Here is a 15,967-nt window from a genome sequence, read left to right on the forward strand (position 1 = left end):
TCACGTTAGAAATATATCTCTGCCTAAAGGGACCAAATGGAAACTCAGACTTACCAGTGCTAAATAACGTCGTATAGGTACTATGCATATCTACAGTTATACATGATCACTCGAAACTAAACTTTGATCGTTTCAAAGACATAAATTTATCTGTTCACAGCCAAACCCTCTGCAAGTTCAATCGCCATTCCGACACAGTTAACAACAAACTTCTGATAACGTGCCCCTAAATGCTTTATTGAATTAAATTACTAACATTAACAGTGGCTCATATCAAACTTTACGGAAGACTCATTTATTCAATCAAATCTATACGACCTTCCATAAGTACATATTTGGACAGTTCCAAATTATTGTAAATGTGTAAAATAAACTTCAAACGAATGTCCTCGATCCAATTACAACAGATTCAAAACATATTGACCATTGTAAAACAAAATGACAATCGTTAAAATTGAAACGTTTAATTGTTCTTTGTAGATAGTTTCTCGATCCATTTTTCACATTTGTATTTTCCAATCGAAATTTTTCACACTGATGACAAATTCTCTCTCCTTTTCATGTAGCTTTTCTAGAACGTATACATGTTAATGTTATAAGCATATATATGGTTAGCTTCAAGCTTTGAATTGGCCTTTAACAAATACTATTTAACATCGCCTCCAGTCGCTAAATTCTGAATAATTTTTTACACAGTTTGTAAAATCGACCGTTTCATATGTAACAATTTAACGTAATAAACATCTGACAATGAAACATTTTGATCGAATTGCACCATGTGTTTAAAAATACTTACGGACGCTAGTGTAGAATTTTCAACCAGTGAAAACTTATTTAATACGAAGTTATTCAACTGAGAATCTTCCGTCGTCAAGCGACGCATTTTTTCCAAGACAGATGAAGTTTTAACGGGATTACTTTTCAATAGAGCCGAGTATCACTTTGAGTCGGCTTATCTTAATTTCAAACCAAGTTCGAGAGGGCTCAGAGAGCATTTTCACGAACCGAGCAACGGGCTCTTTCAGCTACTGATGCCATTGCATTCTGTCTCCGGTTTGGTTCCACGCTTTTATTTTTTCTATCTTTTTTTTTCTTCTCAATTCCCTTTCTGTCGTTTTCTCTTCCCGTCTTCGTTTTTTTGCAAGGCTTTCGCGCGAGTGCAAGCTTTTAAAGACCTTTAGCAGCGGCGGTTTCAGAGGCGCTGTTCCGGTTCACCTAAATCTTTGCTCTATCGACTGGAAAGATCTGCTCGTCGTCGTCGTCGTCGGCGGCGCGTTGCGATCACGAGAACCGAAGAATTTTTTTTACGGATCAACGATTCGCCACGCGTTCGCCTAATTCAACTGGAAATGCGTTCTGACAGCTATTGACCGACTAACATTGCCACTTTTCCCTTGACTTCGTCTTTTAAGGGCCATTCTGTTTTAAAATGTTACTTTTCAGATACCTTTGAGATTCTCTTTCAAAGGAATCATAGGACTTTTGCAGTCGGTTTTCTTGCGTACATATCTGTCAATGATTGGAAAATATTGACCATTCTTTTCAAGTGAAAATAATGAAAAGCATGTGAGTTGTATTACGTAGAGTTTTCTTAAAAAATTGTTCTAATGACTGACGCAGTTTTCATTATTCTGTTTATTTTAAAGGAAAACTGAAAATACGTCTTGATTAGTATGGTGTATCTATGAACCAGAATTTTCAAAAAATACTATTTCTTATCATTTGCCTACTAAAAAGCTAGATACGAAAAAAGATTGAAGGAATCAATACTCAAACTTTGAAATTCTTTAACTTTTTAAAATAATTCTTAAAATATTTCTTACATTTAAAATTTATAAATATTTAAAATATTTCTTAAAATAAGAGTATAGACATTTTGGGCTCAATTGATGACCCAGTTAACAGACTAACGTGGCCTCAGAAAAAAAGCAAAAGTCATAGTTAACATCGTCCCGTGTTACTAAAGTTAAAGTGTATTGACCCGAAGACAGAGGATCTGAATTTCTTAAAAGACCTTTCAAAGCTTCGAAATTAAAGTATTGAAGGGTGTACTTGAAATTGGAAATCAAGATCCTTTACTTGCATACCATCTTTCTGAAAAGTCTCAGATTTTACTGATGGAACAGGCTGGACGTCTAAGCTAGCGAGCTTTGAAGAGTGCTCAACGCTTGGGGTTCGTTGGTACTTCTAGTTTATGAGGAAGTACTCCGTGTTACATCGTAAAAAGACGGCCGAAATATTCGTATTGAGCTAGTAAAAAATTCGAGCCAGTAAACCCTGGAGAAATACACGGGAAGTGGAGGATATTCAATGTGCCAGACCTGGATATGCTTGTCTTTCGAGTGTTTCACTTTATGACTATCGCTATACAAAAGTTACGAACGCATTGATAGAGCTAGGCACTTGTAATTTTGAAATATGTATCGATGTGAGATAAACCTGGATCACGGCGAATATGTGTATATACATTGATAATTTCCATAACTTTAAATCAGCAATGCTACAGCTATGTACAGACATACACATAATTTAGTTAATGTTTTTGCAACAAAATATTTTTGGAACGTAAAAATAACTTTTTTTTCAATTATTACTAATAGTTACTATATATTTAGTAAATATTAGACAATATATAATATCATCCAATATTTAGTATATTAATTAATATTATTATTGATAATAGAAATAACATAATAAAAGCATTATTGATAATAGATATTAGATGATTGATTTGGTTAATAATAGACAATTTCTCTGATCTTTTAAAATAATATATATTGTTTGAACTATTAAATACTATAAGGGATATTATACTTTAGACATTTTATATATTTTCTTTATAGCTTTTATATCTTCATTTTATACCTTCAAATTTTTCATTAGTCCATAAAAATCCGCAGTTTATTTATTATACTATTCGAGTTAAATTGATTTAGAATTGTATGATTGAAGGCAATAAGACAAGAACCTAGTAAAACATAAGCCTAATCCTAATCTAGTATTGTATTAATAAAATAGTGATACCTATGAGTTATAGGTTCTAACAATCGTATTAAAATTGTAGAAGCACATATATATGTAAAATATATTGATTATTTATTAAAATACTTTCATGAATATTTTAAATGTTTCAAATTTAATTTTATATGCATTTTAAATTTAAAATATATCTAAGGAGTGCCCTGTGAAATTTCGTTATCCGACATTCAATTATTCCGTGAAGCATAATTATATTATCTAAAATGAATTTTTGCTCTGAAAAACAAATATTTCTCTATAAATGAAATATTCGTGGACAATTAGAAAGTGACAAATAAATCATAACGAAATATGTACAGTTATATCGAATTACAGTGGATTTCGAAACAAAAGCTTTAAAAACAAAGAGAAATGGTAAACAAACGCTAATGTCAGCTTAACTTTAAGTATTTTTTATATCCATAAAAGCTATACATTTGAAAAATTAAAACAAAAATATTAAGAATTTACCTGTTCGACTTGAATAGCAAAAATGGCAGCATCCAGTCTGTATACAGCAATCATCACAGGAATTAACTTAATTTAACAATACACTTCACAATTAGCACTATAACCTATCACACATTTGTTTCGCTGTCAATATCTATACATCACATATTAATTTTTATCACAACACTATTAACAACACCTAAGAAGTTGCAAAACTGTCTGGAAAGACTGAAAGACGCTACGAACGACGTAATTCCGCGAGACGAACTGAATTTGTAACACTTGATTAGTTTAAAACTTCCTGTCTATATATTACAAATCGCGGTTTAAATATAATAATCATCTTCAGTCACTTTAAAAATATTTATATTAATTATCAATATAATTTTTAAATTAAAATTCAATAATTGATTAAAATTCAATAAATAGTTTTATTGAATATAATTAGATTGCTGTTTACCGTAGTATTACAGTGTTGCGTAATTTCGTTTCATAATGGCGTCAGTTACCGGAACTTTCTAATCATCGTAATAGTATCAATTTTGCACTTTTGATCGCGTAATTCTTTAACGTGTTTCACAGTGAAATGTAGTTCCATAAAATAAAAGCACGATCGAGCACAAGTTGACAAGGATAATAAGCAAACCAGAAACTTAACATACAGGTATGTAAAAGCAATTTTCTATGTGGTTAATTTCCCCGCGTTGTGTCGCGTCGTAATTAATAATTTCCCAGCATGCCATTTGCCACACTGTGTCATGATTTTTTCGCGTTAATTCACAGTTCAGCTCGTTTCATCTAGAATTTCGTTAATTATTTGAAGTCAATCAAATCATTTTTCGATAGCGGAAATATAACCAAAAGAGGTCGACTTGGAAATACAGGACGTGGCTTCAGTTCATGATAATGTGTATGCAGTATGTGCCGGGTACTCCGTCCATCTACGTCCTAACCGGGCTTCAACATTTGGTGCGATGGAATTATGATAATAATTATCCGAACATCGTCGAACCAGTGCAGCGTGGAAATTAATCTTTCGAAGTAATAACGTTCATCTACCATTCTATCGCTACTAATGATAATTATTCAACTTCGACTGTGCAGGTAAGTCACTAAAAGAATATGGTTTCCATGATGCTATTTGTTCGTAGTTGTGGTAGTCATTTAATGCAACTGCTGACGCCAATTAAAGTATAAAAATTATATTGAGTTGGCCAAAAAATAATATCGATATGAAACTATACCAAACTGATGCAAACGATTCTCAACGCTAAAGATTAGATACTGCTAACATTTCAACATTTTCTCGTGTGGTATAGACTGGAAATTTGATCGTTATTAATCTCAATAGATCCGCCAGAATGTTTAATGTTCACGATCGGTAAAACTAAAATCATGGAACGTTTTGAACGACCTTTGGATACACATACACATCACAAATCTTTTTTACTGTTTGTATTTTTACCTTCATCTTATCGGTTTGTATCTTTTCGACAGTAAAAAGTTATAACTGTACGAAAATACGTCTTCTCATTGTTCATGTTCAAATCAAAATAACTAAAAAGATTTAACGAAATACATTGAACACCTTCTTAAATTGCGCGTTAAAATCTCAGATTGTAAACTGTACATGCGTTTTGTAGGTTACGAATAATCTCTTGCTTTAAGAACAGAAACGATTTTTTACGTAAACATTTTTGCATTACGTATTTGTCAACTCAATCCAATATACAGTAGTCAGTGCTGGATTAAAGCTATTGAAGCATGGGACTATCGACAAGCGGAGGCTCCCTTCATAAAATAAGCAAGGAAGTGAAATGAATCTACGTAAATAAAAAATGGAATATATTCTCTAATCAATTATATCTAAATGTCTTGTTATGTTTTTTACAACACAGCTATTTTGTTTTTAATCTTTCTTAAGATAATTCAGTCGGTATACTCGTAAAATAGAATGTACTTTTCATGGAGGATTTATAGTCTATAGACTGTAGCTCCCATCTCTACATACACTATACATATAGGGTAATGAATTTAAGATGAATGATGTATGAAGATATCTGTAACGCAGGGGAAAGAATCAGTTTTCATCTCGCGTGCAATTTATTGAATTTTATAGATCGATTTGTGAGTTGTGTATTGACTTGTCGTATCTGTTAATCTGCGATTCATATTTTAGAAGAGATTAATTATGCAATGCAGGACTTTTCCCAATATCATCTATTGCACTCCAGTCTCTTTTTACGAAATGAAAATCGGCAGTTATCAGTAAAGAAAATTAACTTTTAGATTTGAAAAGGCTCATCGATATTCCTACGGGTGTTAATCAGACCAGTAACCTGTCGCAATTGAGGTTATCTTCCTCAGAATCTCACTTTTCTCGCTCTTCTTTAATATTCACGGATGAAAAACGACAACCATTCTACTGAGATTTCTTTCGAACCATTTCAACCTCTTTGGGTCACTCACTTGCAAGACGATTAATGTTTCCCCTGTGCTTGTGAGGTTAACCACAGTAGGTAATATCGCGCCCTCTTTCACTTGCATTAGCGTCTATTGCGATTTATGATGATGTTTTTGCGATTCTCTTTAACCTAACCTCGCGATATTTCTCTCCTTGCTATAATTTCATTGCAATATTTTATAACATTATTAACGTCGTAGCTTGGTCTTTTTAACGAATGGTTTGGGTATTTACACATAGATCATTCGCTGGCGACTGTGATTTGTGGAGAATATCGACTTCAATCAGAATTGCGTAACACCCTGATATTATCCCAGCGTTGCCTGTTGAATAAAGCAAGATGCATAAAGCATCAGCCGGGTAATGTGTATGCCACTGCTGCATCCGTGATTTATACCTACATACGTACACAAGCACTCACATTTCCGGAGGTATAGCCAGGAGAAATGGCATCTGTTACCATTTACCCGTTGTGCTGACTTTTGCTTCTGAAACTGTCGCCGAAACGACGCGCGTATTTTTTTTATTTTCTTTGGCCCTCTCTCGGAATAAGTCACCCTTTGTCGTAATTAGTTATTCTGCGAAATGCGAGTCGGAAACGCGATGTCGATACCGAATATCATTCACGTGATCACGAATAAACTACGATAAAACGTGATCGTATTTTTCTAACCTGTTTTTTTTAGTTCGTTACGAGTTACGTTCCTGAGATACGTTCGAAATAAATTGTGACTTGTGATTCGTGGAATATACACGTTCCTCGTATTTCAAATAGAAATATTACCATAATATTTTTTGATGAATCTGAAATCATATTAATCCTATTTTTCCATTCTTTTTTATTCGTTTTTATTTCTTGTACAAGTAACTGATAGAAGAAACGATTGAACAAATTTGAACACGAATTTCATTGATCATGTTAGGGATTTATTAATTTTCCATTCGTGTCCCTATACGTTCACCAATGGAATTAATCACATTCTCTGTAAATTTTTGCAGTACGAAAATACAATGGCCCGGGACTGTCGAATTCAATACCAGTCATTTTATTTATGGCAACATGATTTGTACGCAAAGTATTTTAAAATAAATTTTTTAAAAGGCCAATAATGGATGGCGTTTATCGGTAGTGTCATGACCGTACAATCCATAGACCAAATTCACTGCTGTGTATTCTGCCACGCGAACACAGAGACATCGTACGCCATTGGCGCTGTTAATGGCACTGATCATCGATTGGTTATCGATTAACGTGCACGAAGTATAACGTTGCTCGAGTTCTTTTAATTTAACACAGTAATTACTTTTCCATTGAAGGTTGTCTTCCCAAGAGTATAATTAGAAATGTTCAACGTATTGCATAAATTTAATTGGGTTGAATTCTTTTTTTGCACTCCCTGCACTAATTTTTTTTTTCTTTTATTATTGATTATATAATATAACTCACTTTCCAATTGGTAAATTGGCCAAATTTAGTAAGAAGCGTTCGTTTTCTTTGTACTAAATTAAAAAACATTAAATTTAGGATTTATAAAACGAAGCAAGGAAGTTTGAAGTTAGAAAAGAAGTAGATGATAGTTAGAATGATAAGCAACGTCTTGTTATTCGGGAAGTTCGGAATAAAATTAACTCTAGTGAAATTTTTCGATCTTCTAGGTAACAATATATGTAAGTATTTTAGTAATCGGAAGCCAAATTCACATTTAGCATTCAGTGGAATCATAGAAAACAATCTATGACAATATAAGTTTCTACCGATATCGTAGCTTATTGTTAACTTACTGCTTCTATAAAAGTAATTTTTATTCAAGCTAATTTTTATTAGAATAGCATTTACCAAGTGAATAGAGTTATTTCTGAGTCCGTGTTAACAAAGTTAATATTCATCAGGGTGTCACAATCGTAGCTTTCTTAATTTTTTTTTTATAAATAATTGTAAATGTATTACTGCTTCTTTGCTTTTTATTTCTATTGTTTCTATGTAACATAGTATAAGACGTCTTACTCCAATATATTATATATGTATATTGAAAAAATGTAAAAATTGTAATGGATTATTGTGGAGAACGTTATACAGCAAAAATGTTCTCTAACATTCTTAATATTTAAAAATCACAGGAAAAAGTATAATAATTCACATTTTTTATGCTTTATCTTACTTTCCTTTTATTTGATTTTGGACATATATTTTTACATATATAGCTTCATCAATATATTCATTATTATTAAAATTCATAGATATCTATTTCTAAAAGACTCGTACACCTTTGGATTTAATATGTCCTTTTTCTAATTATGTAAATAATTACAAAAATCGCGTTTATCGGTGATCCGATAGTAACAACATATGTATATCGGTAACAATATCGTTAACAAGCACCGCCATCGAACTTCGGTCTTTATTCGAGAATCTCTGGTGCAAGGCAACCGCAATCAGCCTGTTCAGGGTTTCCGAGAATCCATGGCTCTCTGGATTTCCATTACAATTTGTAACTTGAAACTTCTCCGGTAATACCCCGAATGGAATATTAACCTTTCGCAACTCCTGCACAGTGATTAATACCGCGGCACGACAACGAGATTGCATTGGCCGATCCTCGCACACGGTGGAATTAAAACGACATGACTGTCGATATGATCGATTATGAGCGAATCCAGATGAAGAGAAAGGATATCGTATTGGATTTTTCATCGATTATCCTTCGATAGAGATAAATATTAGCTCTTCTTTGAATGGATTGTCTTTTTTAACGCGAGAGACTATGAAAATGTTACAGGTGAAAAATTTTAAGGCGCAAAGACGTTTTCATTTACTTCTGACAAAATGTTCTTTAATTTTTTTAATTACAAAGTTACGATCCAATCCAATTATAACGATTTCATTCTTTATAAGCGAGCCGTTTCCAGGCCAACTCCAGCTTGTAAAATTTTTTAAATTTTAATACCGAGACACTTAATTAATCTTTCTTACATAATTTTCCAAATGAAATGATTCAATTATTATAACTACGTGTAATAGAATATTAAATTGCATAATAAATAATAAAATATGCTATGTTTTTAATAGGTATCTATTATATGAAAACATTTTGCAACATAGTATAAAATATGAATTTATATAAACATTCATAGTCTAATTATCACTATTAACTTTCATGTTCATCGCTTTTCTTCTTATTCTTATTAAATATTCTCATCCTCGATTCTAGGTTACGTGATTTATAATTTAAAGCTGTCAGTTCTGACAAGAATAAGAAAAATTGCGTCATTTAAAAAAATCAGTCCTTGGTTCGAGGTTTTTTCGCATATTTCCTCCTCATAATGTTTCCTTCCGGGCAGCTAGTTACAAATGTCCGAGTTTTATTAATTCCATCACGGTATATGACCTAAAATTTCAAAGGAAAATGATCCCGTGCCGCCAGTTGCATGTGACACGTTGAATTAAGTTGAGAAATTTCTCAAGAGTCCTCGAGTTACATTTAACTGGGATCCCCTGAATATCCAATATCTCTACGATCTTTCTGCTCACCAGTGACGTTACTTTTTCAAACCGTCCGAAAATTCGGATATCTGTTTCCATCCCAAAAGAAATTTTAATCTTTACACCCGGAGATAATTTTCATAGAAACTATTTCATGCAGTCCCATGATAACAGCTATCTCGTAACTATCAACTTCTTAAATTAAATGACAAATTAATAATTATCGGATAAGGATTTGAGCAATTAAAAATGCCAATTTGCGATTTTTATACATTTATAGGAAATTTGAAAGTGCAAAACTGCACAGAATGCACATAATATGAAAAAGTATAAGTATGAAAAATAAAATCAAAATTTGAGGCTTTCTATAATACTTAGCAGGCATAACAACTTTCTACCGAGTCTGTATCTTTTTTAACTATATCTATTGTTCATTTGAATTTGTATAAAAATACAAAAAACCCATTATTTTTAACTTTTACATTAAAATGAGAATTTATTTATAAGATAACTTTAATTGATCTAAATAATACTTTCTGAATTTTTATCTTATAATCCAGAATAATTGCAATTTGTAGTTACTTCATTATATTCAAAACTTTAATTTTAAAATTTACTATTTAAACAGATAACGTGAAAATTGAATTTTCAATTCTTGAAAATTTTATTTTAATTGTGGTATTTGTCAATTGAATTGGAGCAAATCTAAACCTGGGGCAAGTCTAATCGTATTAAGTTTTAGAAATCAATTTCAACGTGTTATAATATTCCAGCAATAACTATGATGCGCTATAAAATAATTGCAAATTTTCTTTTCCATGAAGAAATTCTGATTGAATTATACCCTGTCGGAAATAAACCACTGATACTTCTGACTGTTCTTACCATACGTCAAATGACTTTTATTACTAAACAGAATTATTTCTATTATTAACAAATGACACGGTACAAATTATAAATTACTAAACTTCAGATCAAAGTCTTTAAAAGCTGTTCTACGATTATGGTCAAACAAAAGGAACGTGTTCGCATACGAGCCCATGAAAAGGGCCCTTCCGGTACATAATTCAATCTCTGTATTGTTCCAGGTGTCATCTATGGTCCCTGTGCCGTCTTTCAACGCTGAATCGCACAATGGACACGATTTAGTATTAAAGGCCGCTGACTTTTGGTCAAATATCGCGACGACAACTACCACGAATCGCAACGCCGCCCACATATCGGCAAACAGGTTTAAGATACCCCGACACATTCCAGAAATTAGTTTCCACAACTGACGCTTTAGATGCTTTTCTCTTTCTATTGAGTTGGCAACTAAATGATTGCGGATTTTGTCATTAGGTGGTATTGACAAAATCCGCAATCACTTAGTTGTCAACCTAATAGTACCACCAGCACATGTTTCTTTCAAGCGTTACTTTTCAGAAGCGAATTAGTTGTCGCTACACCGATGAAGATTAATAGTTGGTTTCTCTGGCAATCCAGCAACTGTAGACGTTGGCCATTTTTCAGAAGAGATAGTTTAATTGGTAGATCGGATTGCTAGATGCACGCGTTTCCTCTCCGTCATGGTCGTTTTGCCGTCCTATGTCTGAGAACTCGACATGCTACCTCAATTAATTTTGTTTCATTTTTACCGTACATGGAATGTGTTTTTTAGAATAAGAGAAATATCTTAGGTTGATATTCACAATAATTAAACATTGATTCAATAATAATTTTCAAAATAACTAGACATTAATAGAAACCTAAGATTGGATTCAGTATCGGCATTCCATATTGAAGATTAATTACGTATTCATCTATTACCAGAAAATTAATCATGTAACTTTTTAGAATAGGAAGCTGCTTCAATTTTCTTAAGTCCTTCACGTCGATCTTTATAATTTCTCTAATACTTACACATTAACAGAAACCCCAAATTGGATTCAATATTGGCATTTAAATATAGTTGGAAATTAATTAGGAGTTCATCTGGCTGTTATCAGACAGTTTGTGATATTCAGTATTGGTATTTGCATAAGGGTAAAGGTCAACTAGAAATTCATCGATTATCAAATAATTTATGGTATGATTTTATAAGACAGGCAACTATTTTGCATGAAAACTTAGATTAATTGAAACTGTGTATTTGCTTTCGGTTACTAAAATACGAAAATACAATTAAATTATCAAATTCTAGAAGCAATTTATCCAATGTGAATCAGTTAGAGAGAGTTTCAACTTAGATTGCAAAATGTTAATATATGAAGGCCAACAGAATTCCAAACCAGTAGCGATTCTTAACAATGTTGCAAAATATTGTATTTTCTGACGTTCCAAATGATTTTTTTTAGCTCTATTTATGTATAATTATTTTACAAACAATTTCATCACTCTTATCGTATTGCAAATGTCTGTTTACACAACTGTGAGTAGATCATTTGCCTGTAATAAAAGTAAGTCATGTCGAGAAACGCAACTGTATGGAAATTAAATCGTTTCTTCGCAATTTATATAAGTATTTGTAATATTTGAAATTTTCAACATGGAATACGTTTACTAGATGAAGCGGTCGTTTTGCAAATATTAAATGTCGGAAGATTAAATGACCAAAAATTAAGAATTAACGGAAATTCCATTTCAAATTCGGAAACTTGTTTAACCGTGACCCGCGTTTTAACCGCAAGAGGGTGTGCGAATATTACCACAGATATTGGATATCGGGTTTGTTAATTATTTCAACGTTTTCAGTTATCAGTAACCGAAAGTGGAGCTACGCTTCGCCACGTGATAATTTCCAAAAGCAATTCTGTGTAAAGATACTGAGAAATTCGGGATTATTATTCGCGCCGATATCGTAAAAATTCAGTCGTGTGCTAAAAGTTAGCTCCTTGTATCCTTAGCAACAGAAACCAGAAAATTCCACTCGGAAATTTACATCGTTTAATACATTTATTACTAAAAAATGTTACTATGTGTTCACATATGGAATTAACAATTTTTAAATAGAAAGTAGCTTTATTTTAATAATAAAATTAATGATCATACATACGACATATATATACAATAAATGAATATGATTTGCACGAACACATTGCCCACTGCACGTTTTGCTTTCCTAAATGATTTTGCTGAAACGCATAGAAACAGAATGTACTGATAATCTGAATATCTAATCATTTTCACCAAGTAATAATCAAAATGTTCATCTCTGTGCAATCTCATCGTAGATCGTTTCAGATATCGTGTACAGTTTTATATCTTATATATTTCTGCATACTTTCAAAAATTTATTCAGACTGCTGAGTCATTGTTTTGTGATCTGTTTTTCTTCTATTATCGAGTACAGAGATTTCGCTGGTCGACTTTTTGTTTGTCCTATAGTGTCACGTTTAAAACGATTTTCGAAATTCGTTTCGTTCTATTCGCGCGAGAGCGTTTTCGCATTGAATACGCAGTGTGCTTTACGAGGATTGCCGGGCAGGCAGAGATCCCACGGATAAAAGCTCGTTGATGGATTTATCGAAACGCGTTCCGCTATCGGGCATAGCTAAATTCGTATCGGCACATTGAAATGTTGGCAATCAAAGCGCGTCTTAACCATTGCACTATGGTGAAAGTGGTCAAAAAGTGCTATCATGACTGTGTTATTTACTCTGCAAAATGGATGACAACATTTAATTAGTTCATTTTATTATTGCAGTCATATATAAATTATACTTAATATATTATTCATGTGTTGGATATTTTTTATCAAAATTAATTAAATTTTATTAAGTCTGGTTATTGAAAGCTTGTATTCTTGGATGCAAGAATGATCTTATTGAGTAAAAAATTAAATACTTCACGTATTAGTAAACTATAGTAATAAAATACACTGGTATAAACTAATATATTTTAATTCTTCTCCATGTAAATTCATAATACATAATAATCATTCGTACACAGAAAAGAATTCATAAATTGCTATTATAGTGACTCTGTGTAGTCGACAAGTTAATTATGTTATGAAAGATTCGATTTAGCAAAATAATAATTATATCATTCTACATGTATATTTTTCGAACATTCGGAAAGATGATATCGAAATAGGACAACGTGATTTGCTAGTATGTCTAATAATTAGAGTAATTCTCTTTGAACAATTAAGGTCGCGTTACTTTGTTTCAGTTAATTAGTCAACATCATGTTAACGCTTCCAGCATCCTAATTCAATTAAATATACATTGTCCCAACTAATTGACCTGCGTACGTGTATAATTAACTAGAGGAACCATAGGTATATAAATGTCATTGATTCTTGCCTTTGGTTAATTCGACCGGAAGCACACGCTTCCTCCCAAATTGTGCCGTATAAAGGTACACTTATGTTTTCACGTCTCTGCATCGTTGCAAATTAACATTTTCATTCTTTCTTTGGAAAATAGTCCGCAAGAAGAAAGAAATATATCATTTTTTACTGTTTCTCGTTAATGGTAGCGAATAGTGTTTAAGATATAAAATTGTTTATCTACAGAGATATATAAAATATATTACAATAAGAAAATAATTTCTACGTGCTGTAGTATTCTCTAATTTATAAATTCATATTGTCCATTTTAGTTTGACACTCAGATATATTAAAACGAGCAAATTTCTTCATTTCATTTTTGTATAAATTGATTTAATGCATATTTGGAAAATAACATTTTATATTAAATATTATCTATAACGATTAAATATTGCAATTTAAATATCGACTTGTACTAATTTTACATCGAAATTCTTCATACTAATTAAATTAGCTGATATTTCATTCTCATCTCGAAAGTCTTCTGATTTACTATTTTTCGTATAGTTTACTCGATAGAAGAAAATTTCATTTCAGATACACGCATATAGATAATGATTTAAAAATTTACAGAAATAAATCCTAATTTCAACGTATCATCTTCTAGTCTACAAATTTGTACTTACCACTTTTATTTGACCAGACGAATATTTATAACACGCGGATTGCTTAATTACGTTCTTTAATTATAACTCGATATTTAACGTTCCGCTGTAAATAAAACAAATTCATACCACCAATGAATAGAGAGAAAGAAAGCATGAAAAGGAGAACAATAGAGTTGGACCGCACGTAATTACTCAGCAGAACGCCACCCGTGGAACATTTTACTGGAGAGTTATTGCAACACGTAACTGATATACTCGCACGATTAATCCACGCGCGTGTTGCTCTTGAATTACAAAAGCAACATTGTTAAGACAATGATAATTAGCCTGATGCAATTAAATAGCGTAATCGGATTTGAAATTTCCGCGCTGGTACCATTTTCTTGTATTCATAAACACTCTAAAGAATGGTATTATATTTGATACCTGGTTAACAATTTTATCAAATTCAAGCTATGAGATTTTTTAATAAATAGAAGAAAAGGTATTTTTTAATCCATATGAGATTAATGGTACAATATTTCCTTTTTGAAAAACACACAGTTACACCACATATCCGTTAAATAACTTCTTCAATGATTAGCTCCTAAAAGTGAGCAATTGTTATTGTCCTTATCATGAAACAAAAATAACGTTTAATCTTCTTTTAATCTTTAATTATTAATCCTCCCTTTAATCAGAAAACAATTCATTACTAACGAAGAATTACCTAAATCCTTAATTATCGGATCTCCCCGATACCGAAGACAACTAATTTCCCATAATTCAATATTTCCTGTAATGAGTGAAGAACAAAAGTGCCTCTGACATGTTTCATTAATCCATCACGTTCCATTAATTAATCATTTTGATGCCACGTGGCTCAGGGTTCTTAGTTCGCTATCTACACCTATTCGTTAAGTAAAATACGCTCGTTAGCTAGGTTGGAAATTCGTTTATCGATTGATTATCGTTGATAGTGCATTACCAGACGATCCTTATGAGATCTATCAGGAGGATGCCTGACGTCTTTGCGAGCGGCTCGACAGCCAACATCGTTGAAATTTAAATGTATAATATAATCGAGCATTGATGACTCGAAATCCACTAAGACTGTGAAAGATTTGAATTCGATGGAGATCGCGTAACTAACTTATACAGAGACTTAATCTCAGATTTCTTTCTTCCTCGCTTGCTAAGGAGACCCGGAAGGATATATAATGTCGCTTTTTATGAGCATACATCTTTTATGTAGGGCAGTTTCCTCAGAAATGATCCTCGTATCTTGTACAGGAAGCGACGACTGGATCGCGTTAAATTTGATACTTTACCTTCGTCACAAGAGTCACATTAGCAGTAGTGTGGGAAAAACTAATTAGGGTGCTAATAGGTTTGCTAACGGTATGACTTGTGGCGGCTCTCAACAGCAAATACCACCACTCGACACTAATGTCAGACGACAGCAGCGCAGTAGTTAGCATCTTAGGTTACGAACCTTCGGGACCCGGGTTCAAATCCCGGCGACCGGAGTCCGATTTTTCTTCTACGCATCAAAAACGGAAGAAAATCAGCAGTACCCTATCAGCGACATCCTACAGCTAGCAGCTACAATTATTACGGACAATACTTTTACACCTCAGATTTATTTCAATATC

The sequence above is a fragment of the Bombus impatiens genome, unplaced genomic scaffold (assembly GCF_000188095.3).
Source record: "Bombus impatiens unplaced genomic scaffold, BIMP_2.2 scf_0049, whole genome shotgun sequence".
NCBI lineage: Eukaryota > Metazoa > Arthropoda > Insecta > Hymenoptera > Apidae > Bombus > Bombus impatiens.